The sequence below is a fragment of the Pseudophryne corroboree genome, unplaced genomic scaffold (assembly GCF_028390025.1).
Source record: "Pseudophryne corroboree isolate aPseCor3 unplaced genomic scaffold, aPseCor3.hap2 scaffold_1479, whole genome shotgun sequence".
In the NCBI taxonomy this organism is placed as follows: Eukaryota; Metazoa; Chordata; class Amphibia; order Anura; family Myobatrachidae; genus Pseudophryne; species Pseudophryne corroboree.
In genome coordinates this window covers 16,364-37,306 of record NW_026968109.1, presented here as the reverse complement: position 1 = coordinate 37,306, position 20,943 = coordinate 16,364, and the positions used below count along the sequence as shown (strand labels likewise).

At 48.9% G+C, this 20,943-nt stretch overlaps 28 non-coding genes and 3 pseudogenes across 28 annotated transcripts; 5 read left to right on the top strand and 26 right to left on the bottom strand.

Annotated features, from left to right (window-relative positions):
* Positions 1-79: 79 nt before the first annotated feature.
* Positions 80-242, bottom strand: LOC134998196 (U1 spliceosomal RNA). Its single transcript, XR_010200505.1, has one exon. It is a non-coding gene; the product is annotated as a U1 spliceosomal RNA (small nuclear RNA).
* Positions 243-394: 152 nt separating this feature from the next.
* LOC134998273 (U1 spliceosomal RNA) lies at positions 395-558 on the bottom strand. The gene has a single exon (XR_010200567.1). It is a non-coding gene; the product is annotated as a U1 spliceosomal RNA (small nuclear RNA).
* Positions 559-1,256: 698 nt separating this feature from the next.
* Positions 1,257-1,392, bottom strand: LOC134998206 (U1 spliceosomal RNA; annotated as a pseudogene).
* Positions 1,393-1,544: 152 nt separating this feature from the next.
* Positions 1,545-1,708, bottom strand: LOC134998266 (U1 spliceosomal RNA). The gene has a single exon (XR_010200560.1). It is a non-coding gene; the product is annotated as a U1 spliceosomal RNA (small nuclear RNA).
* Positions 1,709-2,382: 674 nt separating this feature from the next.
* LOC134998198 (U1 spliceosomal RNA) lies at positions 2,383-2,545 on the bottom strand. The gene has a single exon (XR_010200507.1). It is a non-coding gene; the product is annotated as a U1 spliceosomal RNA (small nuclear RNA).
* Positions 2,546-2,694: 149 nt separating this feature from the next.
* On the bottom strand, positions 2,695-2,858 carry LOC134998244 (U1 spliceosomal RNA). The gene has a single exon (XR_010200539.1). It is a non-coding gene; the product is annotated as a U1 spliceosomal RNA (small nuclear RNA).
* Positions 2,859-3,532: 674 nt separating this feature from the next.
* LOC134998184 (U1 spliceosomal RNA) lies at positions 3,533-3,695 on the bottom strand. The gene has a single exon (XR_010200493.1). It is a non-coding gene; the product is annotated as a U1 spliceosomal RNA (small nuclear RNA).
* A 152-nt stretch (positions 3,696-3,847) lies between these two features.
* On the bottom strand, positions 3,848-4,011 carry LOC134998256 (U1 spliceosomal RNA). The gene has a single exon (XR_010200551.1). It is a non-coding gene; the product is annotated as a U1 spliceosomal RNA (small nuclear RNA).
* Positions 4,012-4,685: 674 nt separating this feature from the next.
* LOC134998188 (U1 spliceosomal RNA) lies at positions 4,686-4,848 on the bottom strand. The gene has a single exon (XR_010200497.1). It is a non-coding gene; the product is annotated as a U1 spliceosomal RNA (small nuclear RNA).
* A 152-nt stretch (positions 4,849-5,000) lies between these two features.
* Positions 5,001-5,164, bottom strand: LOC134998264 (U1 spliceosomal RNA). The gene has a single exon (XR_010200558.1). It is a non-coding gene; the product is annotated as a U1 spliceosomal RNA (small nuclear RNA).
* A 674-nt stretch (positions 5,165-5,838) lies between these two features.
* Positions 5,839-6,001, bottom strand: LOC134998195 (U1 spliceosomal RNA). Its single transcript, XR_010200504.1, has one exon. It is a non-coding gene; the product is annotated as a U1 spliceosomal RNA (small nuclear RNA).
* A 152-nt stretch (positions 6,002-6,153) lies between these two features.
* LOC134998272 (U1 spliceosomal RNA) lies at positions 6,154-6,317 on the bottom strand. Its single transcript, XR_010200566.1, has one exon. It is a non-coding gene; the product is annotated as a U1 spliceosomal RNA (small nuclear RNA).
* Positions 6,318-7,015: 698 nt separating this feature from the next.
* LOC134998204 (U1 spliceosomal RNA) lies at positions 7,016-7,151 on the bottom strand (annotated as a pseudogene).
* A 152-nt stretch (positions 7,152-7,303) lies between these two features.
* LOC134998263 (U1 spliceosomal RNA) lies at positions 7,304-7,467 on the bottom strand. The gene has a single exon (XR_010200557.1). It is a non-coding gene; the product is annotated as a U1 spliceosomal RNA (small nuclear RNA).
* Positions 7,468-8,141: 674 nt separating this feature from the next.
* On the bottom strand, positions 8,142-8,304 carry LOC134998221 (U1 spliceosomal RNA). The gene has a single exon (XR_010200519.1). It is a non-coding gene; the product is annotated as a U1 spliceosomal RNA (small nuclear RNA).
* A 152-nt stretch (positions 8,305-8,456) lies between these two features.
* LOC134998243 (U1 spliceosomal RNA) lies at positions 8,457-8,620 on the bottom strand. Its single transcript, XR_010200538.1, has one exon. It is a non-coding gene; the product is annotated as a U1 spliceosomal RNA (small nuclear RNA).
* Positions 8,621-9,294: 674 nt separating this feature from the next.
* On the bottom strand, positions 9,295-9,457 carry LOC134998186 (U1 spliceosomal RNA). Its single transcript, XR_010200495.1, has one exon. It is a non-coding gene; the product is annotated as a U1 spliceosomal RNA (small nuclear RNA).
* Positions 9,458-9,609: 152 nt separating this feature from the next.
* Positions 9,610-9,773, bottom strand: LOC134998252 (U1 spliceosomal RNA). The gene has a single exon (XR_010200547.1). It is a non-coding gene; the product is annotated as a U1 spliceosomal RNA (small nuclear RNA).
* A 698-nt stretch (positions 9,774-10,471) lies between these two features.
* On the bottom strand, positions 10,472-10,607 carry LOC134998203 (U1 spliceosomal RNA; annotated as a pseudogene).
* Positions 10,608-10,759: 152 nt separating this feature from the next.
* On the bottom strand, positions 10,760-10,923 carry LOC134998205 (U1 spliceosomal RNA). Its single transcript, XR_010200510.1, has one exon. It is a non-coding gene; the product is annotated as a U1 spliceosomal RNA (small nuclear RNA).
* A 3,240-nt stretch (positions 10,924-14,163) lies between these two features.
* Positions 14,164-14,327, bottom strand: LOC134998176 (U1 spliceosomal RNA). The gene has a single exon (XR_010200485.1). It is a non-coding gene; the product is annotated as a U1 spliceosomal RNA (small nuclear RNA).
* A 671-nt stretch (positions 14,328-14,998) lies between these two features.
* On the bottom strand, positions 14,999-15,161 carry LOC134998214 (U1 spliceosomal RNA). The gene has a single exon (XR_010200514.1). It is a non-coding gene; the product is annotated as a U1 spliceosomal RNA (small nuclear RNA).
* Positions 15,162-15,313: 152 nt separating this feature from the next.
* LOC134998241 (U1 spliceosomal RNA) lies at positions 15,314-15,477 on the bottom strand. Its single transcript, XR_010200536.1, has one exon. It is a non-coding gene; the product is annotated as a U1 spliceosomal RNA (small nuclear RNA).
* A 671-nt stretch (positions 15,478-16,148) lies between these two features.
* LOC134998211 (U1 spliceosomal RNA) lies at positions 16,149-16,311 on the bottom strand. The gene has a single exon (XR_010200511.1). It is a non-coding gene; the product is annotated as a U1 spliceosomal RNA (small nuclear RNA).
* A 152-nt stretch (positions 16,312-16,463) lies between these two features.
* LOC134998251 (U1 spliceosomal RNA) lies at positions 16,464-16,627 on the bottom strand. The gene has a single exon (XR_010200546.1). It is a non-coding gene; the product is annotated as a U1 spliceosomal RNA (small nuclear RNA).
* A 671-nt stretch (positions 16,628-17,298) lies between these two features.
* Positions 17,299-17,461, bottom strand: LOC134998192 (U1 spliceosomal RNA). The gene has a single exon (XR_010200501.1). It is a non-coding gene; the product is annotated as a U1 spliceosomal RNA (small nuclear RNA).
* A 144-nt stretch (positions 17,462-17,605) lies between these two features.
* Positions 17,606-17,721, top strand: LOC134998226 (U5 spliceosomal RNA). Its single transcript, XR_010200522.1, has one exon. It is a non-coding gene; the product is annotated as a U5 spliceosomal RNA (small nuclear RNA).
* Positions 17,722-17,991: 270 nt separating this feature from the next.
* Positions 17,992-18,107, top strand: LOC134998230 (U5 spliceosomal RNA). Its single transcript, XR_010200526.1, has one exon. It is a non-coding gene; the product is annotated as a U5 spliceosomal RNA (small nuclear RNA).
* Positions 18,108-18,393: 286 nt separating this feature from the next.
* Positions 18,394-18,509, top strand: LOC134998229 (U5 spliceosomal RNA). The gene has a single exon (XR_010200525.1). It is a non-coding gene; the product is annotated as a U5 spliceosomal RNA (small nuclear RNA).
* A 274-nt stretch (positions 18,510-18,783) lies between these two features.
* On the top strand, positions 18,784-18,899 carry LOC134998231 (U5 spliceosomal RNA). The gene has a single exon (XR_010200527.1). It is a non-coding gene; the product is annotated as a U5 spliceosomal RNA (small nuclear RNA).
* Positions 18,900-19,174: 275 nt separating this feature from the next.
* On the top strand, positions 19,175-19,290 carry LOC134998234 (U5 spliceosomal RNA). The gene has a single exon (XR_010200530.1). It is a non-coding gene; the product is annotated as a U5 spliceosomal RNA (small nuclear RNA).
* The last annotated feature ends 1,653 nt before the right edge of the window (positions 19,291-20,943 follow it).

Here is a 20,943-nt window from a genome sequence, read left to right as displayed (position 1 = left end):
GCATAGAAGGGAGCGGCTCAAGAAAAGAGAAGTGGAAACAGACAGCAAACTAGGCTGGAGAGAGACCTGAGACAAAGAGATCTGAATTATACGAGAGCCGACCAGGGGAAACACAAATTATGCAGTCAAGTTTCCCACATTTGGGGAAATCGCAGGGGCAGCACACCCAGAGTGCAATGGGTGAGCCTTGCCCTGGGAGAAGCACCTTCATAATCATAGTATCTCACCTGGCAGGTAAGTAGGAGTTGGGCTAGAGCTGGGGAGGGTCGCTGTTCGGGCACCCCCCTGTGAAGTGAAGGAGATCCAACTGAGGTAGCACAAGGGAACTCTCGAAAGAAGAACAAGGCTAGAGGAAGATCTGAGACAAAGAAATCTGACTTTTTCCAGAGCTGACCAGAGGAAAGCACAAACACAGTCCCCCACTACCACAAATAATGCTGTCGAGTTTCCCACATTTGGGGAAATCACAGGGGTCAGCATACCCAGAATGCAATGAATGAACCTCACCTTGGGAGAACAATCTTCATGACCATGGTATCGCCTATGCAAAATAAGTATGATTTGGGATAGGGCTGGGGAGGGCCGCTGCTCAGGCACATCTCTGTCAAGTAAAGGAGATTCAACTGAGGCAGCACAAGGGAACTCTCATCTGGGGACAACAACTGCAGGGAGAACACATATTTTCTGATGAACATGTGAGGGCAGAAGGCTGCCTAATACTGAAGCACCCCCAAACAACAAACCAAATGCAACAACTAGTGCAAGCATTCCTGGGGGAAGGCCTGCAGCAGATGGATTTGCATATGGTGATGTCATCCAAGCAGTGGGTCAAAGTTGGCTTCAACCCTCGTCTGCATATGAAAAGAGAAAAGGGGCGTGCAGGGCATGGCGGCCTTTTGCAGCGCTTGGATGACCCCTAGTTCGCATTACACACCTCCACCCTCCTTCGGTGTGGGGCTCATGTTGGCTATGCCCCAGCCCCTGAAGCATTCAAGCTGATTTCTTGCAGCAGCTGGGCACTGTAACTGCTCCAGAGCTACTCTGTAAGGCAAGTAAAAGGGTGTGGACCCTGCAGCACTACCTGTAGTTCGCATTGTGCGTTGGAAGGCACGAAGTAAGCAGACGGGAGAAGTCAGGATAGTGCGCAAGGACATAGAAGGGAGCGGCTCAAGAAAAGAGAAGTGGAAACAGACAGCAAACTAGGCTGGAGAGAGACCTGAGACAAAGAGATCTGAATTATACGAGAGCCGACGAGGGGAAACACAAATTATGCAGTCAAGTTTCCCACATTTGGGGAAATCGCAGGAGCAGCACACCCAGAGTGCAATGGTTGAGCCTTGCCCTGGGAGAAGCACCTTCATGATCATAGTATCTCACCTGGCAGGTAAGTAGGAGTTGGGCTAGAGCTGGGGAGGGTCGCTGCTCGGGTTCCCCCCTGTGAAGTGAAGGAGATCCAACTGAGGCAGCACCAGGGAACTCTTGAAAGAAGAACAAGGCTAGAGGAAGATCTGAGACAAAGAAATCTGACTTTTACCAGAGCTGACCAGAGGAAAGCACAAACACAGTCTCCCACTACCACAAATAATGCAGTCAAGTTTCCCACATTTGGGGAAATCACAGGGGTCAGCATACCCAAAATGCAATGAATGAACCTCACCCTGGGAGAAAAATCTTCATGACCATGGTATCTCCTATGCAAAATAAGTATGATTTGGAATAGGGCTGGGGAGGGCCGCTGCTCATGCACATCTCTGTCAAGTAAAGGAGATTCAACTGAGGCAGCACAAGGGAACTCTCATCTTGGGACAACAACTGCAGGGAGAACATATATTTTCAGATGAACATGGGAGGGCAGAAGGCTGCCTAATACTGAAGCACCCCCAAACAACAAACCAAATGCAACAACTAGTGCAAGCATTCCTGGGGGAAGGCCTGCCGCAGATGGATTTGCATATGGTGATGTCATCCAAGCAGTGGGTCAAAGTTGGCTTCAACCCTCGTCTGCATATGAAAAGAGAAAAGGGGCGTGCAGGGCATGGTGGCCTTTTGCGGCGCTTGGCTGACCCCTAGTTTGCATTAAACACCTCCACCCTCCTTTGGTGTGGGGCTCATGTTGGCTATGCCCCAGCCCCTGAAGCATTCAAGCTGATTTCTTGCAGCAGCTGGGCACTGTAACAGCTCCAGAGCTGCTCTGTAAGGCAAGTAAAAGGGTGTGGGCCCTGCAGCACTACCTGTAGTTCGCATTGTGCGTTGGAAGGCACAAAGTAAGCAGACAGGAGGAGAAGTCAGGATAGTGCGCAAGGGCATAGAAGGGAGCGGCTCAAGAAAAGAGAAGTGGAAACAGACAGCAAACTAGGCTGGAGAGAGACCTGAGACAAAGAGATCTGAATTATACGAGAGCCGACCAGGGGAAACACAAATTATACAGTCAAGTTTCCCACATTTGGGGAAATCGCAGGAGCAGCACACCCAGAGTGCAATGGGTTAGCCTTGCCCTGGGAGAAGCACCTTCATGATCATAGTATCTCACCTGGCAGGTAAGTAGGAGTTGGGCTAGAGCTGGGGAGGGTCGCTGCTCGGGTACCCCCCTGTAAAGTGAAGGAGATCCAACTAAGGCAGCACAAGGGAACTCTCGAAAGAACAAGGCTAGAGGAAAATCTGAGACAAAGAAATCTGACTTTTACCAGAGCTGACCAGAGGAAAGCACAAACACAGTCCCCCACTACCACAAATAATGCAGCTGAGTTTCCCACATTTGGGGAAATCACAGGGGTCAGCATACCCAAAATGCAATGAATGAACCTCACCCTGGGAGAAAAATCTTCATGACCATGGTATCTCCTATGCAAAATAAGTATGATTTGGAATAGGGCTGGGGAGGGCCGCTGCTCATGCACATCTCTGTCAAGTAAAGGAGATTTAACTGAGGCAGCACAAGGGAACTCTCATCTGGGGACAACAACTGCAGGGAGAACACATATTTTCAGATGAACATGGGAGGGCAGAAGGCTGCCTAATACTGAAGCACCCCCAAACAACAAACCAAATGCAACAACTAGTGCAAGCATTCCTGGGGGAAGTTCTGCAGAAGACGGATTTGCATACGGTGATGTCATCCAAGCAGTGGGTCAAAGTTGGCTTCAACCCTCATCTGCATATGAAAAGAGAAAAGGGGCGTGCAGGGCATGGCGGCCTTTTGCGGTGCTTGGATGACCCCTAGTTCGCATTAAACACCTCCACCCTCCTTTGGTGTGGGGCTCATGTTGGCCATGCCCCATCCCCTGAAGCATTCAAGCTGATTTCTTGCAGCAGCTGGGCACTGTAACAGCTCCAGAGCTGCTCTGTAAGGCAAGTAAAAGGGTGTGGGCCCTGCAGCACTACCTGTAGTTTGCATTGTGCATTGGAAGGCACAAAGTAAGCAGACGGGAGGAGAAGTCAGGATAGTGCACAAGGGTATAGAAGGGAGCGGCTGAAGAAAAGAGAAGTGGAAACAGACAGCAAACTAGGCTGGAGAGAGACCTGAGACAAAGAGATCTGAATTATACGAGAGCCGACCAAGGGAAACACAAATTATGCAGTCAAGTTTCCCACATTTGGGGAAATCGCAGGGGCAGCACACCCAGAGTGCAATGGGTGAGCCTTGCCCTGGGAGAAGCACCTTCATGATCATAGTATCTCACCTGGCAGGTAAGTAGGAGTTGGGCTAGAGCTGGGGAGGGTCGCTGTTCGGGCACCCCCCTGTCAAGTGAAAGAGATCCAACTGAGGCAGCACAAGGGAACTCTCGAAAGAAGAACAAGGCTAGAGGAAGATCTGAGACAAAGAAATCTGACTTTTTCCAGAGCTGGCCAGAGGAAAGCACAAACACAGTCCCCCACTACCACAAATAATGCAGTCGAGTTTCCCACATTTGGGGATATCACAGGGGTCAGCATACCCAGAATGCAATGAATGAACCTCACCCTGGGAGAACAATCTTCATGACCATGGTATCGCCTATGCAAAATAAGTATGATTTGGGATAGGGCTGGGGAGGGCCGCTGCTCAGGCACATCTCTGTCAAGTAAAGGAGATTCAACTGAGGCAGCACAAGGGAACTCTCATCTGGGGACAACAACTGCAGGGAGAACACATATTTTCAGATGAACATGTGAGGGCAGAAGGCTGCCTAATACTGAAGCACCCCCAAACAACAAACCAAATGCAACAACTAGTGCAAGCATTCCTGGGGGAAGGCCTGCAGCAGATGGATTTGCATATGGTGATGTCATCCAAGCAGTGGGTCAAAGTTGGCTTCAACCCTCGTCTGCATATGAAAAGAGAAAAGGGGCGTGCAGGGCATGGCGGCCTTTTGCAGCGCTTGGATGACCCCTAGTTTGCATTACACACCTCCTCCCTCCTTCGGTGTGGGGCTCATGTTGGCTATGCCCCAGCCCCTGAAGCATTCAAGCTGATTTCTTGCAGCAGCTTGGCACTGCAACAGCTCCAGAGCTGCTCTGTAAGGCAAGTAAAAGGGTGTGGGCCCTGCAGCACTACCTGTAGTTTGCATTGTGCATTGGAAGGCACAAAGTAAGCAGACGGGAGGAGAAGTCAGGATAGTGCACAAGGGTATAGAAGGGAGCGGCTGAAGAAAAGAGAAGTGGAAACAGACAGCAAACTAGGCTGGAGAGAGACCTGAGACAAAGAGATCTGAATTATACGAGAGCCGACCAGGGGAAACACAAATTATGCAGTCAAGTTTCCCACATTTGGGGAAATCGCAGGAGCAGCACACCCAGAGTACAATGGGTGAGCCTTGCCCTGGGAGAAGCACCTTCATGATCATAGTATCTCACCTGGCAGGTAAGTAGGAGTTGGGCTAGAGCTGGGGAGGGTCGCTGCTCGGGCACCCCCCTGTAAAGTGAAGGAGATCCAACTGAGGCAGCACAAGGGAACTCTCGAAAGAAGAACAAGGCTAAAGGAAAATCTGAGACAAAGAAATCTGACTTTTACCAGAGCTGACCAGAGGAAAGCACAAACACAGTCTCCCACTACCACAAATAATGCAGTCAAGTTTCCCACATTTGGGGAAATCACAGGGGTCAGCATACCCAAAATGCAATGAATGAACCTCACCCTGGGAGAAAAATCTTCATGACCATGGTATCTCCTATGCAAAATAAGTATGATTTGGAATAGGGCTGGGGAGGGCCGCTGCTCATGCACATCTCTGTCAAGTAAAGGAGATTCAACTGAGGCAGCACAAGGGAACTCTCATCTTGGGACAACAACTGCAGGGAGAACATATATTTTCAGATGAACATGGGAGGGCAGAAGGCTGCCTAATACTGAAGCACCCCCAAACAACAAACCAAATGCAACAACTAGTGCAAGCATTCCTGGGGGAAGGCCTGCCGCAGATGGATTTGCATATGGTGATGTCATCCAAGCAGTGGGTCAAAGTTGGCTTCAACCCTCGTCTGCATATGAAAAGAGAAAAGGGGCGTGCAGGGCATGGTGGCCTTTTGCGGCGCTTGGCTGACCCCTAGTTTGCATTAAACACCTCCACCCTCCTTTGGTGTGGGGCTCATGTTGGCTATGCCCCAGCCCCTGAAGCATTCAAGCTGATTTCTTGCAGCAGCTGGGCACTGTAACAGCTCCAGAGCTGCTCTGTAAGGCAAGTAAAAGGGTCTGGGCCCTGCAGCACTACCTGTAGATCGCATTGTGCGTTGGAAGGCACAAAGTAAGCAGACAGGAGGAGAAGTCAGGATAGTGCGCAAGGGCATAGAAGGGAGCGGCTCAAGAAAAGAGAAGTGGAAACAGACAGCAAACTAGGCTGGAGAGAGACCTGAGACAAAGAGATCTGAATTATACGAGAGCCGACCAGGGGAAACACAAATTATGCAGTCAAGTTTCCCACATTTGGGGAAATCGCAGGGGCAGCACACCCAGAGTGCAATGGGTGAGCCTTGCCCTGGGAGAAGCACCTTCATAATCATAGTATCTCACCTGGCAGGTAAGTAGGAGTTGGGCTAGAGCTGGGGAGGGTCGCTGTTCGGGCACCCCCCTGTGAAGTGAAGGAGATCCAACTGAGGTAGCACAAGGGAACTCTCGAAAGAAGAACAAGGCTAGAGGAAGATCTGAGACAAAGAAATCTGACTTTTTCCAGAGCTGACCAGAGGAAAGCACAAACACAGTCCCCCACTACCACAAATAATGCTGTCGAGTTTCCCACATTTGGGGAAATCACAGGGGTCAGCATACCCAGAATGCAATGAATGAACCTCACCTTGGGAGAACAATCTTCATGACCATGGTATCGCCTATGCAAAATAAGTATGATTTGGGATAGGGCTGGGGAGGGCCGCTGCTCAGGCACATCTCTGTCAAGTAAAGGAGATTCAACTGAGGCAGCACAAGGGAACTCTCATCTGGGGACAACAACTGCAGGGAGAACACATATTTTCAGATGAACATGTGAGGGCAGAAGGCTGCCTAATACTGAAGCACCCCCAAACAACAAACCAAATGCAACAACTAGTGCAAGCATTCCTGGGGGAAGGCCTGCAGCAGATGGATTTGCATATGGTGATGTCATCCAAGCAGTGGGTCAAAGTTGGCTTCAACCCTCGTCTGCATATGAAAAGAGAAAAGGGGCGTGCAGGGCATGGCGGCCTTTTGCAGCGCTTGGATGACCCCTAGTTCGCATTACACACCTCCACCCTCCTTCGGTGTGGGGCTCATGTTGGCTATGCCCCAGCCCCTGAAGCATTCAAGCTGATTTCTTGCAGCAGCTGGGCACTGTAACTGCTCCAGAGCTACTCTGTAAGGCAAGTAAAAGGGTGTGGACCCTGCAGCACTACCTGTAGTTCGCATTGTGCGTTGGAAGGCACGAAGTAAGCAGACGGGAGAAGTCAGGATAGTGCGCAAGGGCATAGAAGGGAGCGGCTCAAGAAAAGAGAAGTGGAAACAGACAGCAAACTAGGCTGGAGAGAGACCTGAGACAAAGAGATCTGAATTATACGAGAGCCGACGAGGGGAAACACAAATTATGCAGTCAAGTTTCCCACATTTGGGGAAATCGCAGGAGCAGCACACCCAGAGTGCAATGGTTGAGCCTTGCCCTGGGAGAAGCACCTTCATGATCATAGTATCTCACCTGGCAGGTAAGTAGGAGTTGGGCTAGAGCTGGGGAGGGTCGCTGCTCGGGTTCCCCCCTGTGAAGTGAAGGAGATCCAACTGAGGCAGCACCAGGGAACTCTTGAAAGAAGAACAAGGCTAGAGGAAGATCTGAGACAAAGAAATCTGACTTTTACCAGAGCTGACCAGAGGAAAGCACAAACACAGTCTCCCACTACCACAAATAATGCAGTCAAGTTTCCCACATTTGGGGAAATCACAGGGGTCAGCATACCCAAAATGCAATGAATGAACCTCACCCTGGGAGAAAAATCTTCATGACCATGGTATCTCCTATGCAAAATAAGTATGATTTGGAATAGGGCTGGGGAGGGCCGCTGCTCATGCACATCTCTGTCAAGTAAAGGAGATTCAACTGAGGCAGCACAAGGGAACTCTCATCTTGGGACAACAACTGCAGGGAGAACATATATTTTCAGATGAACATGGGAGGGCAGAAGACTGCCTAATACTGAAGCACCCCCAAACAACAAACCAAATGCAACAACTAGTGCAAGCATTCCTGGGGGAAGGCCTGCCGCAGATGGATTTGCATATGGTGATGTCATCCAAGCAGTGGGTCAAAGTTGGCTTCAACCCTCGTCTGCATATGAAAAGAGAAAAGGGGCGTGCAGGGCATGGTGGCCTTTTGCGGCGCTTGGCTGACCCCTAGTTTGCATTAAACACCTCCACCCTCCTTTGGTGTGGGGCTCATGTTGGCTATGCCCCAGCCCCTGAAGCATTCAAGCTGATTTCTTGCAGCAGCTGGGCACTGTAACAGCTCCAGAGCTGCTCTGTAAGGCAAGTAAAAGGGTGTGGGCCCTGCAGCACTACCTGTAGTTCGCATTGTGCGTTGGAAGGCACAAAGTAAGCAGACAGGAGGAGAAGTCAGGATAGTGCGCAAGGGCATAGAAGGGAGCGGCTCAAGAAAAGAGAAGTGGAAACAGACAGCAAACTAGGCTGGAGAGAGACCTGAGACAAAGAGATCTGAATTATACGAGAGCCGACCAGGGGAAACACAAATTATACAGTCAAGTTTCCCACATTTGGGGAAATCGCAGGAGCAGCACACCCAGAGTGGAAAGGGTTAGCCTTGCCCTGGGAGAAGCACCTTCATGATCATAGTATCTCACCTGGCAGGTAAGTAGGAGTTGGGCTAGAGCTGGGGAGGGTCGCTGCTCGGGTACCCCCCTGTAAAGTGAAGGAGATCCAACTAAGGCAGCACAAGGGAACTCTCGAAAGAAGAACAAGGCTAGAGGAAAATCTGAGACAAAGAAATCTGACTTTTACCAGAGCTGACCAGAGGAAAGCACAAACACAGTCCCCCACTACCACAAATAATGCAGCTGAGTTTCCCACATTTGGGGAAATCACAGGGGTCAGCATACCCAAAATGCAATGAATGAACCTCACCCTGGGAGAAAAATCTTCATGACCATGGTATCTCCTATGCAAAATAAGTATGATTTGGAATAGGGCTGGGGAGGGCCGCTGCTCATGCACATCTCTGTCAAGTAAAGGAGATTTAACTGAGGCAGCACAAGGGAACTCTCATCTGGGGACAACAACTGCAGGGAGAACACATATTTTCAGATGAACATGGGAGGGCAGAAGGCTGCCTAATACTGAAGCACCCCCAAACAACAAACCAAATGCAACAACTAGTGCAAGCATTCCTGGGGGAAGTTCTGCAGAAGACGGATTTGCATACGGTGATGTCATCCAAGCAGTGGGTCAAAGTTGGCTTCAACCCTCATCTGCATATGAAAAGAGAAAAGGGGCGTGCAGGGCATGGCGGCCTTTTGCGGTGCTTGGATGACCCCTAGTTCGCATTAAACACCTCCACCCTCCTTTGGTGTGGGGCTCATGTTGGCCATGCCCCATCCCCTGAAGCATTCAAGCTGATTTCTTGCAGCAGCTGGGCACTGTAACAGCTCCAGAGCTGCTCTGTAAGGCAAGTAAAAGGGTGTGGGCCCTGCAGCACTACCTGTAGTTTGCATTGTGCATTGGAAGGCACAAAGTAAGCAGACGGGAGGAGAAGTCAGGATAGTGCACAAGGGTATAGAAGGGAGCGGCTGAAGAAAAGAGAAGTGGAAACAGACAGCAAACTAGGCTGGAGAGAGACCTGAGACAAAGAGATCTGAATTATACGAGAGCCGACCAAGGGAAACACAAATTATGCAGTCAAGTTTCCCACATTTGGGGAAATCGCAGGGGCAGCACACCCAGAGTGCAATGGGTGAGCCTTGCCCTGGGAGAAGCATCTTCATGATCATAGTATCTCACCTGGCAGGTAAGTAGGAGTTGGGCTAGAGCTGGGGAGGGTCGCTGTTCGGGCACCCCCCTGTCAAGTGAAAGAGATCCAACTGAGGCAGCACAAGGGAACTCTCGAAAGAAGAACAAGGCTAGAGGAAGATCTGAGACAAAGAAATCTGACTTTTTCCAGAGCTGGCCAGAGGAAAGCACAAACACAGTCCCCCACTACCACAAATAATGCAGTCGAGTTTCCCACATTTGGGGAAATCACAGGGGTCAGCATACCCAGAATGCAATGAATGAACCTCACCCTGGGAGAACAATCTTCATGACCATGGTATCGCCTATGCAAAATAAGTATGATTTGGGATAGGGCTGGGGAGGGCCGCTGCTCAGGCACATCTCTGTCAAGTAAAGGAGATTCAACTGAGGCAGCACAAGGGAACTCTCATCTGGGGACAACAACTGCAGGGAGAACACATATTTTCAGATGAACATGTGAGGGCAGAAGGCTGCCTAATACTGAAGCACCCCCAAACAACAAACCAAATGCAACAACTAGTGCAAGCATTCCTGGGGGAAGGCCTGCAGCAGATGGATTTGCATATGGTGATGTCATCCAAGCAGTGGGTCAAAGTTGGCTTCAACCCTCGTCTGCATATGAAAAGAGAAAAGGGGCGTGCAGGGCATGGCGGCCTTTTGCAGCGCTTGGATGACCCCTAGTTTGCATTACACACCTCCTCCCTCCTTCGGTGTGGGGCTCATGTTGGCTATGCCCCAGCCCCTGAAGCATTCAAGCTGATTTCTTGCAGCAGCTGGGCACTGTAACTGCTCCAGAGCTACTCTGTAAGGCAAGTAAAAGGGTGTGGGCCCTGCAGCACTACCTGTAGTTCGCATTGTGCGTTGGAAGGCACGAAGTAAGCAGACGGGAGAAGTCAGGATAGTGCGCAAGGGCATAGAAGGGAGCGGCTCAAGAAAAGAGAAGTGGAAACAGACAGCAAACTAGGCTGGAGAGAGACCTGAGACAAAGAGATCTGAATTATACGAGAGCCGACGAGGGGAAACACAAATTATGCAGTCAAGTTTCCCACATTTGGGGAAATCGCAGGAGCAGCACACCCAGAGTGCAATGGTTGAGCCTTGCCCTGGGAGAAGCACCTTCATGATCATAGTATCTCACCTGGCAGGTAAGTAGGAGTTGGGCTAGAGCTGGGGAGGGTCGCTGCTCGGGTTCCCCCCTGTGAAGTGAAGGAGATCCAACTGAAGCAGCACCAGGGAACTCTCGAAAGAAGAACAAGGCTAGAGGAAGATCTGAGACAAAGAAATCTGACTTTTACCAGAGCTGACCAGAGGAAAGCACAAACACAGTCCCCCACTACCACAAATAATGCAGTCGAGTTTCCCACATTTGGGAAAATCACAGGGGTCAGCATACCCAGAATGCAATGAATGAACCTCACCCTGGGAGAACAATCTTCATGACCATGGTATCTCCTATGCAAAATAAGTATGATTTGGGATAGGGCTGGTGAGGGCCGCTGCTCAGGCACATCTCTGTCAAGTAAAGGAGATTCAACTGAGGCAGCACAAGGGAACTCTCATCTGGGGACAACAACTGCAGGGAGACCACATCTTTTCAGATGAACATGGGAGGGCGGAAGGCAGCCTAATACTGAAGCACCATCAAATATCAAACCATGGCCCTCATTCCGAGTTGATCGCTCGCAAGGCGATTTTAGCAGAGTTACACACGCTAAGCCGCCGCCTACTGGGAGTGAATCTTAGCTTCTTAAAATTGCGACCGATGTATTCGCAATATTGCGATTACAAACTACTTAGCAGTTTCAGAGTAGCTTCAGACTTACTCGGCATCTGCGATCAGTTCAGTGCTTGTCGTTCCTGGTTTGACGTCACAAACACTCCCAGAGTTCGCCCAGACACTCCCCCGTTTCTCCGGCCACTCCTGCGTTTTTTCCGGAAACTGTAGCGTTTTTTCCCACACGCCCATAAAACGGCCTGTTTCCGCCCAGTAACACCCATTTCCTGTCAATCACATTACGATCGCCGGAGCGAAGAAAAAGCCGTGAGTAAAAATACTTTCTTCATTGTAAAATTACTTGGCGCAGTCGCAGTGCGAATATTGCGCATGCGTACTAAGCAGAATTTCACTGCGATGCGATGAAATTTACAGAGCGAACGACTCGGAATGAGGGCCCATATGCAACAACTAGTACAAGCACTCCTGGGGGAAGGTCTGCAGCAGACGGATTTGCATACGGTGATGTAAATCCAAGCAGTGGGCCAAAGTTGACTGGAACCCTCATCTGCATATGAAAAGAGAAAAGGGGCATGCAGGGCATGGCGGCCTTTTGCAGTGCTTGGATGACCCCTAGTTCGCATTAAACACCTCCACCCTCCTTTGGTGTGGGGCTCATGTTGGCCATGCCCCATCCCCTGATGCATTCAAGCTGATTTCTTGCAGCAGCTGGGCACTGTAACAGCTCCAGAGCTGTTCTGTAAGGCAAGTAAAAGGGTGTGGGCCCTGCAGCACCACCTGTTGTTCGCATTGTGCGTTGGAAGGCACAAATTAAGCAGACGGGAGGAGAAGTCAGGATAGTGCGCAAGGGCATTCTTTTCTCTTAGTCCGGGGGCAAGGCTTCAAAATGGGGTCTGCAACGGAGGAGACACAGGGGTCGTGGTCACAGCAGCTTTTCTCTACAGTCTGCACCAGCAGGAGCCTACACCATTTTTTATGATCACGCTGAACTGCAGTGCGACTGCAATTACAGCATGGTCAAGAAGGGAGGCGTCATGCTGGGTGGCCATGCCCTGTCACTGTGCAGGAGCCAGCACCGCTCACACACTAGTCCCCGGGTGCAGCCCCCAACCCCCGGGACACCCGGAGCAACAAAATGTAGATTCAGGCCACCAGGCCACGCCCCTACCTATGAAACCATGCCTCCTTTTTACCATTGCGCTGTTTATCTGCGCGCACTGCATTACAATCTCCCTCGCCACCTCTCTGGGTGTCACCAGTGATAGTGACACCTCTGCCATGCTTGTAGCAGCTGGTCCTAAGATCTACGCCTCAAGCCCTGAGTGTTTGCCCTTGTGACTTGTTGATCATCATAGCGAAGCAGATGCTTACAGAAAACTGCAGGGGCTTAGATTGAAAATAAAAACAATTGATGGGTATAAGGTAGAGAGGAGCGGGTTCGGTTCTCCGAGAACCGAATTCCCCACGAACTCCACGTGGTTTACATTGGTCCGAGGCAGGCTCGGTTGTTCCTGCCTGACTCGGAAAACCTGAACAAGGGAAAATGTCATCATCCCGCTGTCAGATTCTCGTGAGATTCGGATTCCATATAAAGAGCTGCGCGTTGCTGCCATTTTTACTCGTGCATTGAAGAGAGAGCGGAGAGGACGTGGCTATGTTCTCTCAGTGGAAATCTCAATATCAGTGCTCAGTATCAGTGGTTACTTATTGCTGCTCAGTAATACTAGTAGTGTGTCTCTCCTGCTCAGTGTCAGTTCTCAGTAGTATCCTCATCAGTGCTCAGTATCACTGCTCATTGTCTTGTGCTGCATTGTGGTGCTCAGCATACTACAGTACATTACTAATAGTCCAGTGCTGCATCTTGCTGCTCAGTGTCAGTTCTAGTATCCTCATCAGTGCTCACTATCACTGCTCATTGCATTGTGGTGTTCTGTATACTACAGTAACATAGTAATATAGTATATATAGAGGAGCGGGTTCGGTTCTCCGAGAACCGAATTCCCGACGAACTCCACGTGGTTTACACTGGTCCGAGGCAGGCTCGGTTGTTCCCGCCTGACTCGGAAAACCTGAACAAGGGAAAATGTCATCATCCCGCTGTCGGATTCTCGCGAGATTCGGATTCCATATAAAGAGCTGCGCGTTGCCGCCATTTTTACTCGTGCATTGAAGAGAGAGCGGAGAGGACGTGGCTATGTTCTCTCAGTGGAAATCTCAATATCAGTGCTCAGTATCAGTGGTTACTTATTGCTGCTCAGTAATACTAGTAGTGTGTCTCTCCTGCTCAGTGTCAGTTCTCAGTAGTATCCTCATCAGTGCTCAGTATCACTGCTCATTGTCTTGTGCTGCATTGTGGTGCTCAGCATACTACAGTACATTACTAATAGTCCAGTGCTGCATCTTGCTGCTCAGTGTCAGTTCTAGTATCCTCATCAGTGCTCACTATCACTGCTCATTACATTGTGGTGTTCTGTATACTACAGTAACATAGTAATATAGTAACATATGGTAACATAGTTTTTGAGGTTGAATAGAGGCAAATTGCCCATCGTGTTCAACCTGTTTTAAGTTGTGATGATTCTACATACTTGCTGAATAATGTTTTATGACTAGTTAGCTACTATAACTCATGTTACCCCCGGATTAACCATGTTGATATTTTAAGTATTATAACCTTGGATAGCTTTTTCATTCAGAAATGTATCCATTCCTTTTTTAAATCCAATTACAGAGTCCGCCATTACCACCTTCCCTGGCAGGGAATTCCACATCCTGATTGCCCTAACAGTGAAGATCATAGTATCTCACCTGGCAGGTAAGTAGGAGTTGGGCTAGAGCTGTGGAGGATTGCTGCTCGGGCACCCCCTGTCAAGTGAAGGAGATCCAACTGAGGCAGCACAAGGGAACTCTCGAAAGAAGAACAAGGCTAGAGGAAGATCTGAGACAAAGAAATCTGACTTTTACCAGAGCTGACCAGAGGAAAGCACAAACACAGTCCCCCACTACCACAAATAATGCAGTCGAGTTTCCCACATTTGGGGAAATCACAGGGGTCAGCATACCCAGAGTGCAATGAATGAACCTCACCCTGGGAGAACAATCTTCATGACCATGGTATCTCCTATGCAAAATAAGTATGATTTGGGATAGGGCTGGGGAGGGCCGCTGCTCAGGCACATCTCTGTCAAGTAAAGGAGATTCAACTGAGGCAGCACAAGGGAACTCTCATCTGGGGACAACAACTGCAGGGAGAACACATATTTTCAGATGAACATGGGAGGGCAGAAGGCTGCCTAATACTGAAGCACCCCCAAACAACAAACCAAATGCAACTACTAGTGCAAGCATTCCTGGGGGAAGGCCTGCAGCAGACGGATTTGCATATGGTGATGTCATCCAAGCAGTGGGTCAAAGTTGGATTCAACCCTCGTCTGCATATGAAAATAAAAAAGGGGTGTGCAGGGCATGGCTGCCTTTTGCGGCGCTTGGATGACCCCTAGTTCGCATTAAACACCTCCACCCTCCTTCGGTGTGGGGCTCATGTTGGCTATGCCCCAGCCCCTGAAGCATTCAAGCTGATTTCTTGCAGCAGCTGGGCACTGTAACAGCTCCAGAGCTGCTCTGTAAAGCAAGTAAAAGGGTGTGGGCCCTGCAGCACTACCTGTAGTTTGCATTGTGCATTGGAAGGCACAAAGTAAGCAGACGGGAGAAGTAAGGATAGTGCGCAAGGCCATAGAATGGAGCGGCTTAAGAAAAGAGAAGTGGAAACAGACAGCAAACTAGGCTGGAGAGAGACCTGAGACAAAGAGATCTGAATTATACGAGAGCCGACCAGGGGAAACACAAATTATGCAGTCAAGTTTCCCACATTTGGGGAAATCGCAGGGGCAGCAAATCCAGAGTGCAATGGGTGAGCCTTGCCCTGGGAGAAGCACCTTCATGATTATAGTATCTCACCTGGCAGGTAAGTAGAAGTTGGGCTAGAGCTGGGGAGGGTCGCTGCTCGGGCACCCCCCTGTCAAGTGAAGGAGATCCAACTGAGGCAGCACAAGGGAACTCTCGAAAGAAGAACAAGGCTAGAGGAAGAACTGAAACAAAGAAATCTGACTTTTACCAGAGCTGACCAGAGGAAAGCACAAACACAGTCCCCCACTACCACAAATAATGCAGTTGAGTTTCCCACATTTGGGGAAATCACAGGGGTCAGCATACCCAGAATGCAATGAATGAACCTCACCCTGGGAGAACAATCTTCAAGACCATGGTCTCTCCTATGCAAAATAAGTATGATTTGGGATAGGGCTGGGGAGGGCCGCTGCTCAGGCACATCTCTGTCAAGTAAAGGAGATTCAACTGAGGCAGCACAAGGGAACTCTCATCTGGGGACAACAACTGCAGGGAGAACACATATTTTCAGATGAACATGGGAGGGCAGAAGGCTGCCTAATACTGAAGCACCCCCAAACAACAAACCAAATGCTACAACTAGTGCAAGCATTCCTGGGGGAAGGCCTGCAGCAGATGGATTTGCATATGGTGATGCCATCCAAGCAGTGGGTCAAAGTTGGCTTCAACCCTCGTCTGCATATGAAAAGAGAAAAGGGGCGTGCAGGGCATGGCGGCCTTTTGCGGCGCTTGGATGACCCCTAGTTAGCATTACACACCTCCACCCTCCTTCGGTGTGGGGCTCATGTTGGCTATGCCCCAGCCCCTGAAGCATTCAAGCTGATTTCTTGCAGCAGCTGGGCACTGTAACTGCTCCAGAGCTGCTCTGTAAGGCAAGTAAAAGGGTGTGGGCCCTGCAGCACTACCTGTAGATTGCATTGTGCGTTGGAAGGCACGAAGTAAGCAGACGGGAGAAGTCAGGATAGTGCGCAAGGGCATAGAAGGGAGCGGCTCAAGAAAAGAGAAGTGGAAACAGACAGCAAACTAGGCTGGAGATAGACCTGAGACAAAGAGATCTGAATTATACGAGAGCCGACCAAGGGAAACACAAATTATGCAGTCAAGTTTCCCACATTTGGGGAAATCACAGGGGCAGCACAACCAGAGTGCAATGGGTGAGCCTTGCCCTGGGAGAAGCACCTTCATGATCATAGTATCTCACCTGGCAGGTAAGTAGGAGTTGGGCTAGAGCTGGGGAGGGTCGCTGCTCGGGCACCCCCCTGTCAAGTGAAAGAGATCCAACTGAGGCAGCACAAGGGAACTCTCGAAAGAAGAACAAGGCTAGAGGAAGATCTGAGATAAAGAAATCTGATTTTTACCAGAGCTGACCAGAGGAAAGCACAAACACAGTCCCCCACTACCACAAATAATGCAGTCGAGTTTCCCACATTTGGGGAAATCACAGGGGTCAGCATACCCAGAATGCAATGAATGAACCTCACCCTGGGAGAACAATCTTCATGACCATGGTATCGCCTATGCAAAATAAGTATGATTTGGGATAGGGCTGGGGAGGGCCGCTGCTCAGGCACATCTCTGTCAAGTAAAGGAGATTCAACTGAGGCAGCACAAGGGAACTCTCATCTGGGGACAACAACTGCAGGGAGAACATATATTTTCAGATGAACATGGGAGGGCAGAAGGCTGCCTAATACTGAAGCACCCCCAAACAACAAACCAAATGCAACAACTAGTGCAAGCATTCCTGGGGGAAGGCCTGCAGCAGATGGATTTGCATATGGTGATGTCATCCAAACAGTGGGTCAAAGTTGGCTTCAACCCTCGTCTGCATATGAAAAGAGACAAGGGGCGTGCAGGGCATGGCGGCCTTTTGCGGCGCTTGGATGACCCCTAGTTCGCATTACACACCTCCACCCTCCTTCGGTGTGGGGCTCATGTTGGCTATTCCCCAGCCCCTGAAGCATTCAAGCTGATTTCTTGCAGCAGCTGGGCACTGTAACTGCTCCAGAGACGCTCTGTAAGGCAAGTAAAAGGGTGTGGGTCCTGCAGCACTACCTGTAGTTTGCATTGTGCGTTGGAAGGCACAAAGTAAGCAGACGGGAGAAGTCAGGATAGTGCGCAAGGGCATAGAAGGGAGCGGCTCAAGAAAAGAGAAGTAGAAACAGACAGCAAACTAGGCTGGAGAGAGACCTGAGACAAAGAGATCTGAATTATACGAGAGCCGACCAGGGGAAACACAAATTATGCAGTCAAGTTTCCCACATTTGGGGAAATCGCAGAAGCAGCACACCCAGAGTGCAATGGGTGAGCCTTGCCCTGGGAGAAGCACCTTCATGATCATAGTATCTCACCTGGCAGGTAAGTAGGAGTTGGGCTAGAGCTGGGGAGGGTCGCTGCTCGAGCATCCCCCTGTCAAGTAAAGGAGATTCAACTGAGGCAGCACAAGGGAACTCTCATCTGGGGACAACAACTGCAGGGAGAACACATATTTTCAGATAAAAATCTTGGTCATGCTCTGGTTTCTCTTCAGAACGAACAAATCTTTCGCCTTTTACTAAAGATTTCCGTGGAGAGGAGCAAAACCGAGTTTTATCTCAATTTTTGCATGCCCCATCTTTTTGGGGTTTCTTTTATCGGTTTAAAGATAGAATGAGTGTGCTTTAATGTAAGCTCATTTGCATAGAAATGACAGTAAATGTTTGTTTCTTTTCAAACAGAACTTTCTTGACCATGCTACTTGCTTGAAAGATCTGGGAGCACATGGAATACAGTACAAACCATGCTTATAGCAAGGAGAAGACAGGTGAGAAATCTGCTTTCTTTCAAATTGGGCGCTCACTTTGATCTGAATGAGGACTGCTGGCACGGCACTCAGGCGACAGGTGGAATCTTGGTCATGCTCTGGTTTCTCTTCAGAACGAACAAATCTTTCGCCTTTTACTAAAGATTTCCGTGGAGAGGAGCAAAACTGAGTTTTATCTCAATTTTTGCATGTCCCATATTATTGGGGTTTCTTTTATCGGATTAAAGACAGAACGAGTGTGCTTTCTTGTTAGCTTTAATGTAAGTATATTTGCATAACAATGACAATAAATGTCTGTTTCTTTTCAAGCAGAACTTTCTTGACCATACTAATTGCTTGAAAGATCTGGGAGCACATGGAAAAGAGTACAAACCATGCTTATAGCAAGGGGAAGCCTGGTGAGAAATCTGCTTTCTTTCTTTCAAATTGGGTGCTCACTTTGAGCTGAATGAGGACTGCTGGCATGGCACTCAGGCGACAGGTGGAATCTTGGTCATGCTCTGGTTTCTCTTCAGAACGAACAAATCTTTCGCCTTTTACTAAAGATTTCCGTGGAGAGGAGCAAAACTGAGTTTTATCTCAATTTTTGCATGCCCCGTCTTATTGGGGTTTCTTTTATCAGTTTAAAGATAGAACGAGTGTGCTTTAATGTAAGCTCATTTGCGTAGAAATGACAGTAAATGTTTGTTTCTTTTCAAACAGAACTTTCTTGACTATACTAATTGCTTGAAAGATCTGGGAGCACATGGAAAAGAGTACAAACCATGTTTATAGCAAGGGGAAGCCTGGTGAGAAATCTGCTTTCTTTCTTTCAAATTGGGTGCTCACTTTGAGCTGAATGAGGACTGCTGGCATGGCACTCAGGCGACAGGTAGAATCTTGGTCATGCTGTGGTTTCTCTTCAGAACGAACAAATCTTTCGCCTTTTACTAAAGATTTCCGTGGAGAGGAGCAAAACTGAGTTTTATCTCAATTTTTGCATGCCCCATCTTATTGGGGTTTTATTTTATTGGTTTAAAGATAGAACGAGTGTGCTTTAATGTAAGATCATTTGCATAGAAATTACAGTAAATGTTTGTTTCTTTTCAAACAGAACTTTCTTGACCACACTAATTGTTTGAAAGATCTGGGAGCACATGGAAAAGAGTACAAACCATGTTTATAGCAAGGGGAAGCCTGGTGAGAAATCTGCTTTCTTTCATTCAAATTGGGTGCTCACTTTGAGCTGAATGAGAACTGCTGGCATGGCACTCAGGCGACAGGTGGAATCTTGGTCATGCTCTGGTTTCTCTTCAGAACTAACAAATATTTCGCCTTTTATTAAAGATTTCCGTGGAGAGGAGCAAAACTGAGTTTTATCTCAATTTTTGCATGCCCCATATTATTGGGGTTTCTTTTATCAGTTTAAAGACAGAACGAGTGTGCTTTCTTGTTAGCTTTAATGTAAGTTTATTTGCATAACAATGACAGTAAATGTTTGTTTCTTTTCAAACAGAACTTTCTTGACCATGCTACTTGCTTGAAAGATCTGGGAGCACATGGAAAACAGTACAAACCATGCAGTATCACAAGAGCCTTTATTTGATCTTTCATGAAGATAGAGCAGAATTGAGGACACGTCAACAATTTCTGCCGAAGGTGGTTCATCTTTCCACATGGTGCCTTTGGCCACTGACACCTTCGTTGAGTCAAAGTCTCTGGCTGTGGTCAGAACTTTGAAAATTTATGTCACCAGAACGGTTCAGATTAGGAAAACAGAGGCTCTGTTTGTCCTGTATGCTCCCAACATGATTGGGTGTCCTGCTTCCATGCAGACCATTATGCGCTGGATCTGTGGTAAGATTCAGCATGCTCATTCCACGGCAGGATTGCCGTTACTGAATTAGGTGAAGACCCATTCTACTAGAAAGGTGGGTTCATCCTGGGCAGCTGGTCGGGGAGTCTCGGCATTGCAACTTTGCCGAGCAGCTATTTAGTAAACACTTTTGCTAAGTTTTACAAGTTTGATACCTTGGCTGATGATAACCTCAAGTTGGGTCATTCGGTGCTGCAGAGTCGTACGCACTCTCCCACCCGTTCAAGAGCTTTGGTATAACCCCATGGTTCTTAATGTGACCCCAGCATCCTCTAGGTCGTATGAGAAAATAGGATTTTAATACCTACCGGTAAATCCTTTTCTCTTAGTACGTAGAGGATGCTGGGCACCCGTCCCAGTCCATACTGTGTCTGCAGTTATTACTTGTGGTTATACACATGTTGTGTTACGGTTCTGGTCAGCTTTTTGCTGCAATTGTTCATGCCGTTGGCTTGTGTTCTGTTGAATGCCACGTTCTGCGGCATGCTTAAGGTGTGAGCTGGTAAGATGCTCACCTTAGTTTAACTATAAATCCTTTCCTCGAAATGTCCGTCTCCCTGGGCACAGTTCCTATAACTGGAGTCTGGAGGAGGGGCATAGAGGGAGGAGCCAGTTCACACCCTTTGAAAGTCTTAAAGTGCCCATGTCTCTTGCGGATCCCGTCTATACCCCATGGTTCTTAATGTGACCCCAGCATCCTCTACGGACTAAGAGAAAAGGATGCCCTTGTGTACTATCCTGACTTCTCCTCCCGTCTGCTTACTTTGTGCCTTCCAACGCACAATGCGAACTACAGGTGGTGCTGCAGGGCCCACACCCTTTTACTTGCCTTACAGAGCAGCTCTGGAGCTGTTACAGTGCCCAGCTGCTGCAAGAAATCAGCTTGAATGCTTCAGGGGATGGGGCATGGCCAACATGAGCCCCACACCAAAGGAGGGTGGGGGTGTTTAATGCGAACAAGGGGTCATCCAAGCACTGCAAAAGGCCGCCATGCCCTGCATGCCCCTTTTCTCTATGGAATCCGAATCTCGCAAGAATCCGACAGCGGGATGATGACATTTTCCCTTGTTCAGGTTTTCCGAGTCAGGCGGGAACAACCGAGCCTGCCTCGGACCAGTGTAAACCACGTGGAGTTCGTGGGGAATTCGGTTCTCGGAGAACCGAACCCGCTCCTCTCTACCTTATACCCA